This window comes from Channa argus, unplaced genomic scaffold (genome assembly GCF_033026475.1).
Source record: "Channa argus isolate prfri unplaced genomic scaffold, Channa argus male v1.0 Contig054, whole genome shotgun sequence".
NCBI classification, from domain to species: domain Eukaryota; kingdom Metazoa; phylum Chordata; class Actinopteri; order Anabantiformes; family Channidae; genus Channa; species Channa argus.
This window is the reverse complement of record NW_027125273.1, coordinates 1-7040: the sequence shown is the minus strand read 5'-3', so window position 1 is coordinate 7040 and position 7040 is coordinate 1. Positions and strand designations below refer to the sequence as shown.

At 37.9% G+C, this 7040-nt stretch overlaps 1 pseudogene; it reads left to right on the top strand.

Annotated features, from left to right (window-relative positions):
• The first annotated feature begins 6400 nt into the window (after positions 1-6400).
• LOC137119366 (5S ribosomal RNA) lies at positions 6401-6519 on the top strand (annotated as a pseudogene).
• The last annotated feature ends 521 nt before the right edge of the window (positions 6520-7040 follow it).

The window sequence follows — 7040 nt, the reverse complement described above, 5'->3', positions numbered from 1 at the left end:
AGTATTTTGCTGCAATTGGCAGAAATCAGCTCATTTGGCTTTTAAGCGAATAAAAACTTACACTCTTGATTTCTGGCTAAATAAAAGCTGTTGCAATGATATTTCCATGTTGAACTGAGTTGTTTTGGTTCAAATATGAAGGCAAACCCACTTTCCTTTCAGGATTTTGCTGCAATTGGCAGTAACAAGCTCATTCGGCCTGAAAATGCTTTTAAGGGCATAGAAACTTACACTCTTGATTTCTGGCTAAATAAACGCTGTTGCAATGATATTTCCATGCTGAACTGAGTTGTTCTGGGTCAAATATGAAGGCAAACCCACTTTCCTTTCAGTATTTTGCTGCAATTGGCAGAAACAACCTTATTCGGCCTGAAAATGCTTTTAAGCGCATAAAAACTTACACTCTTGATTTCTGGCTAAATAAAAGCTGTTGCAATGATATTTCCATGCTGAACTGAGTTGTTCTGGGTCAAATATGAAGGCAAACCCACTTTCCTTTCAGTATTTTGCTGCAATTGGCAGAAACAAGCATATTTGCGCATTCGGCCTGAAAATGCTTTTAAGCGCATAAAAACTTACACTCTTGATTTCTGGCTAAATAAAAGCTGTTGCAATGATATTTCCATGCTGAACTGAGTTGTTCTGGGTCAAATATGAAGGCAAACCCACTTTCCTTTCAGTATTTTGCTGCAATTGCCAGTAACATGCTCATTCGGCCTGAAAATGCTTTTAAGCGCATAAAAACTTACACTCTTGATTTCTGGCTAAATAAAAGCTGTTGCAATGATATTTCCATGCTGAACTGAGTTGTTCTGGTTCAAATATGAAGGCAAACACACTTTCCTTTCAGTATTTTGCTGCAATTGGCAGAAACAAGCATATTTGCTCATTCGGCCTGAAAATGCTTTTAAGCGCATAAAAACTTACACTCTGGATTTCTGGCTAAATAAAAGCTGTTGCAATGATATTTCCATGCTGAACTGAGTTGTTCTGGGTCAAATATGAAGGCAAACCCACTTTCCTTTCAGTATTTTGCTGCAATTGGCAGAAACAAGCATATTTGCGCATTCGGCCTGAAAATGCTTTTAAGCGCATAAAAACTTACACTCTTGATGTCTGGCTGAATAAAAGCTGTTGCAATGATATTTCCATGCTGAACTGAGTTGTTCTGGGTCAAATATGAAGGCAAACACACTTTCCTTTCAGTATTTTGCTGCAATTAGGAGAAACAAGCTCATTCGGCCTGAAAATGCTTTTAAGCGCATAAAAACTTACACTCTTGATTTCTAGCTAAATAAAAGCTGTTGCAATGATATTTCCATGCTGAACTGAGTTGTTCTGGGTCAAATATGAAGGCAAACCCACTTTCCTTTCAGTATTTTGCTGCAATTGGCAGAAACAAGCATATTTGCTCATTCAGGCTGAAAATGCTTTTAAGCGCATAAAAACTTACACTCTTGATTTCTGTCTAAATAAAAGCTGTTGCAATGATATTTCCATGCTGAACTGAGTTGTTCTGGTTCAAATATGAAGGCAAACCCACTTTCCTTTCAGTATTTTGCTGCAATTAGCAGAAACAAGTTTATTCGGCCTGAAAATGCTTTTAAGCGCAGAAATACTTACACTCTTGATTTCTGGCTAAATAAAAGCTGTTGCAATGATATTTCCCTGCTGAACTGAGTTGTTATGGGTCAAATATGAAGGCAAACCCACTTTCCTTTCAGTATTTTGCTGCAATTGGCAGAAACAAGCATATTTGCGCATTCGGCCTGAAAATGCTTTTAAGCGCATAAAAACTTACACTCTTGATTTCTGGCTAAATAAAAGCTGTTGCAATGATATTTCCATGCTGAACTGAGTTGTTCTGGGTCAAATATGAAGGCAAACCCACTTTCCTTTCAGTATTTTGCTGCAATTGCCAGTAACATGCTCATTCGGCCTGAAAATGCTTTTAAGCGCATAAAAACTTACACTCTTGATTTCTGGCTAAATAAAAGCTGTTGCAATGATATTTCCATGCTGAACTGAGTTGTTCTGGGTCAAATATGAAGGCAAACACACTTTCCTTTCAGTATTTTGCTGCAATTGGCAGAAACAAGCATATTTGCTCATTCGGCCTGAAAATGCTTTTAAGCGCATAAAAACTTACACTATTGATTTCTGGCTAAATAAAAGCTTTTGCAATGATATTTCCATGCTGAACTGAGTTGTTCTGGTTCAAATATGAAGGCAAACCCACTTTCCTTTCAGTATTTTGCTGCAATTGGCAGAAACAAGCATATTTGCTCATTCGGCCTGAAAATGCTTTTAAGCGCATAAAAACTTACACTCTTGATTTCTGGCTAAATAAAAGCTGTTGCAATGATATTTCCATGCTGAACTGAGTTGTTCTGGGTCAAATATGAAGGCAAACCCACTTTCCTTTCAGTATTTTGCTGCAATTAGGAGAAACAAGTTCATTCGGCCTGAAAATGCTTTTAAGCGCATAAAAACTTACACTCTTGATTTCTAGCTAAATAAAAGCTGTTGCAATGATATTTCCATGCTGAACTGAGTTGTTCTGGGTCAAATATGAAGGCAAACCCACTTTCCTTTCAGTATTTTGCTGCAATTGGCAGAAATCAGCTCGTTTGGCTTTTAAGCGAAAAAAAACTTACACTCTTGATTTCTGGCTAAATAAAAGCTGTTGCAATGATATTTCCATGCTGAACTGAGTTGTTCTGGGTCAAATATGGAGGCAAACCCACTTTCCTTTCAGTATTTTGCTGCAATTGGCAGAAACAAGCATATTTGCTCATTCAGGCTGAAAATGCTTTTAAGCGCATAAAAACTTACACTCTTGATTTCTGGCTAAATAAAAGCTGTTGCAATGATATTTCCATGCTGAACTGAGTTGTTCTGGTTCAAATATGAAGGCAAACCCACTTTCCTTTCAGTATTTTGCTGCAATTAGCAGAAACAAGTTTATTCGGCCTGAAAATGCTTTTAAGCGCAGAAATACTTACACTCTTGATTTCTGGCTAAATAAAAGCTGTTGCAATGATATTTCCCTGCTGAACTGAGTTGTTATGGGTCAAATATGAAGGCAAACCCACTTTCCTTTCAGTATTTTGCTGCAATTGGCAGAAACAAGTTCATTCGGCCAGAAAATGCTTTTAAGCGCATAAAAATTTACACTCTTGATTTCTGGCTAAATAAAAGCTGTTGCAATGATATTTCCATGCTGAACTGAGTTGTTGTGGGTCAAATATGAACACAAACCCACTTTCCTTTCAGTATTTTGCTGCAATTGGCAGAAACAAGCTCATTCGGCCTGAAAATGCTTTTAAGCGCATAAAAACTTACACTCTTGATTTCTGGCTAAATAAAAGCTGTTGCAATGATGTTTCCCTGCTGAACTGAGTTGTTCTGGGTCAAATATGAAGGCAAACCCACTTTCCTTTCAGTATTTTGCTGCAATTGGCAGTAACATGCTCATTCGGCCTGAAAATGCTTTTAAGCACATAAAAACTTACACTCTTGATGTCTGGCTGAATAAAAGCTGTTGCAATGATATTTCCATGCTGAACTGAGTTGTTCTGGGTCAAATATGAAGGCAAACACACTTTCCTTTCAGTATTTTGCTGCAATTGGCAGAAATCAGTTTATTTGGCCTGAAAATGCTTTTAAGCGCATAAAAACTTAAACTCTTGATTTCTGGCTAAGTAAAAGCTGTTGCAATGATATTTCCATGCTGAACTGAGTTGTTGTGGGTCAAATATGAAGGCAAACCCACTTTCCTTTCAGAATTTATCTGCAATTGGCAGAAACAAGCATATTTGCTAATTCGGCCTGAAAATGCTTTTAAGCGCATAAAAACTTACACTCTTGATTTCTAGCTAAATAAAAGCTGTTGCAAAGATATTTCCATGCTGAACTGAGTTGTTCTGGGTCAAATATGAAGACAAACCCACTTTCCTTTCAGTATTTTGCTGCAAATGGCAGAAATCAGCTCATTTGGCTTTTAAGCGAATAAAAACGTACACTCTTGATTTCTGGCTAAATAAAAGCTGTTGCAATGATATTTCCATGCTGAACTGAGTTGTTCTGGGTCAAATATGAAGACAAACCCACTTTCCTTTCAATATTTTGCTGCAATTGGCAGAAACAAGCATATTTGCTCATTCGGCCTGAAAATGCTTTTAAGCGCATAAAAACTTACACTCTTGATTTCTGGCTAAATAAAAGCTGCTGCAATGATATTTCCATGCTGAACTGAGTTGTTCTGGGTCAAATATGAAGGCAAACCCACTTTCCTTTCAGTATTTTGCTGCAATTGGCAGAAACAAGTTCATTCGGCCAGAAAATGCTTTTAAGCGCATAAAAACTTACACTCTTGATTTCTGGCTAAATAAAAGCTGTTGCAATGATATTTCCCTGCTGAACTGAGTTGTTGTGGGTCAAATATGAACACAAACCCACTTTCCTTTCAGTATTTTGCTGCAATTGGAAGAAACAAGCTCATTCGGCCTGAAAATGCTTTTAAGCGCATAAAAACTTACACTCTTGATTTCTGGCTAAATAAAAGCTGTTGCAATGATATTTCCATGCTGAACTGAGTTGTTCTGGGTCAAATATGAAGGCAAACCCACTTTCCTTTCAGTATTTTGCTGCAATTGGCAGAAACAACCTTATTCGGCCTGAAAATGCTTTTAAGCGCATAAAAACTTACACTCTTGATTTCTGGCTAAATAAAAGCTGTTGCAATGATATTTCCATGCTGAACTGAGTTGTTCTGGGTCAAATATGAAGGCAAACCCACTTTCCTTTCAGTATTTTGCTGCAATTGGCAGAAACAAGCATATTTGCGCATTCGGCCTGAAAATGCTTTTAAGCGCATAAAAACTTACACTCTTGATTTCTGGCTAAATAAAAGCTGTTGCAATGATATTTCCATGCTGAACTGAGTTGTTGTGGGTCAAATATGAAGGCAAACCCACTTTCCTTTCAGTATTTTGCTGCAATTGCCAGTAACATGCTCATTCGGCCTGAAAATGCTTTTAAGCGCATAAAAACTTACACTCTTGATTTCTGGCTAAATAAAAGCTGTTGCAATGATATTTCCATGCTGAACTGAGTTGTTCTGGGTCAAATATGAAGGCAAACACACTTTCCTTTCAGTATTTTGCTGCAATTGGCAGAAACAAGTTCATTCGGCCTGAAAATGCTTTTAAGCGCATAAAAACTTACACTCTTGATTTCTGGCTAAATAAAAGCTGTTGCAATGATATTTCCATGCTGAACTGAGTTGTTCTGGGTCAAATATGAAGGCAAACCTACTTTCCTTTCAGTATTTTGCTGCAATTGGCAGAAATCAGCTCATTTGGCTTTTAAGCGAATAAAAACTTACACTCTTGATTTCTAGCTAAATAAAAGCTGTTGCAAAGATATTTCCATGCTGAACTGAGTTGTACTGGGTCAAATATGAAGGCAAACCCACTTTCCCTTCAGTATTTTGCTGCAATTGGCAGAAACAAGCATATTTGCTCATTAGGCCTGAAAATGCTTTTAAGAGCATAAAAACTTACACTCTTGATTTCTGGCTAAATAAAAGCTGCTGCAATGATATTTCCATGCTGAACTGAGTTGTTCTGGGTCAAATATGAAGGCAAACCCACTTTCCTTTCAGTATTTTGCTGCAATTGGCAGAAACAAGCTCATTCGGCCTGAAAATGCTTTTAAGCGCATAAAAACTTACACTCTTGATTTCTGGCTAAATAAAAGCTGTTGCAATGATATTTCCATGCTGAACTGAGTTGTTCTGGGTCAAATATGAAGGCAAACCCACTTTCCTTTCAGTATTTTGCTGCAATTGGCAGAAACAAGTTCATTCGGCCAGAAAATGCTTTTAAGCGCATAAAAACTTACACTCTTGATTTCTGGCTAAATAAAAGCTGTTGCAATGATATTTCCCTGCTGAACTGAGTTGTTGTGGGTCAAATATGAACACAAACCCACTTTCCTTTCAGTATTTTGCTGCAATTGGCAGAAACAAGTTCATTCGGCCTGAAAATGCTTTTAAGCGCATAAAAACTTACACTCTTGATTTCTGGCCAAATAAAAGCTGTTTTAAAAGTACGGTTCCCAACAGCTAGCGAGGCTCTTTCTGGCAGCAGCACCTGTTTGCTCTTCTATGTTTCCAAACCTTATTTAGCATTTTTGAATTGTTAGGTTTTGTGCCGTGGTTTTGTTTATAAATTGTATATTTTGTAAATAGTATTAAATCTGTAGGGGTGAACTGCCATAACAGACCAGTACAGTTATAGTACTTTGTACTTTGCCACATTTATCTTCTTCTTAGCGAGTGTCATGCATTCTGCTTCTCCGGCGTTTTTGAGAGCTGTTGATGATGTCAAATGCAGCTTACGGCCACACCGCTCTCTAAGCGCCCGATCTCGTCCGATCTCAGAAGCCGAATAGAGCCGGGCCTGGTTAGTACTTGGTAGGAAGGCCGCCTGGGAATACCAGGTGCTGTAAGCTTTTTTGCTTGGGTTTACGGGCAGCACAAGCTGGTATTACTGCTTACTTATTCATAGAAATTTTCTATATTTTCGTCAATGTTTGGTCTTTCATTGCTGTTTTGCTCATTTTTTGGTTTGTCAACATCGTGCTTCATTACTAGTAGACCATGTTACGGCCCTGGCCATATGTGTTCTTTTTATTTTGTTGTTCTTATAAGTGCCCTGCCTGATTGGCCGGATTGGGGGGCAGTACAGGAAGCTGATTGGTCCATCCTACACTTCCTGGAGTTTTAAAAGTACTGTTCCCAACAGCTAGCGAGGCTCTTTCTGGCAGCAGCACCTGTTTGCTGTTCTTGCTTTCCAAACCTTATTTAGCATTTTTGAATTGTTAGGTTTTGTGCCATGGTTTTGTTTATAAATTGTATATTCTGTAAATAGTATTAAATCTGTAGGGGTGAACTGCCATTTTCTTTTGATTATTTTCTCTTGTTTTCACATTAGGGAGTTAGGGTTAGCGACTGTCTTTTGGTTTGTTTATTT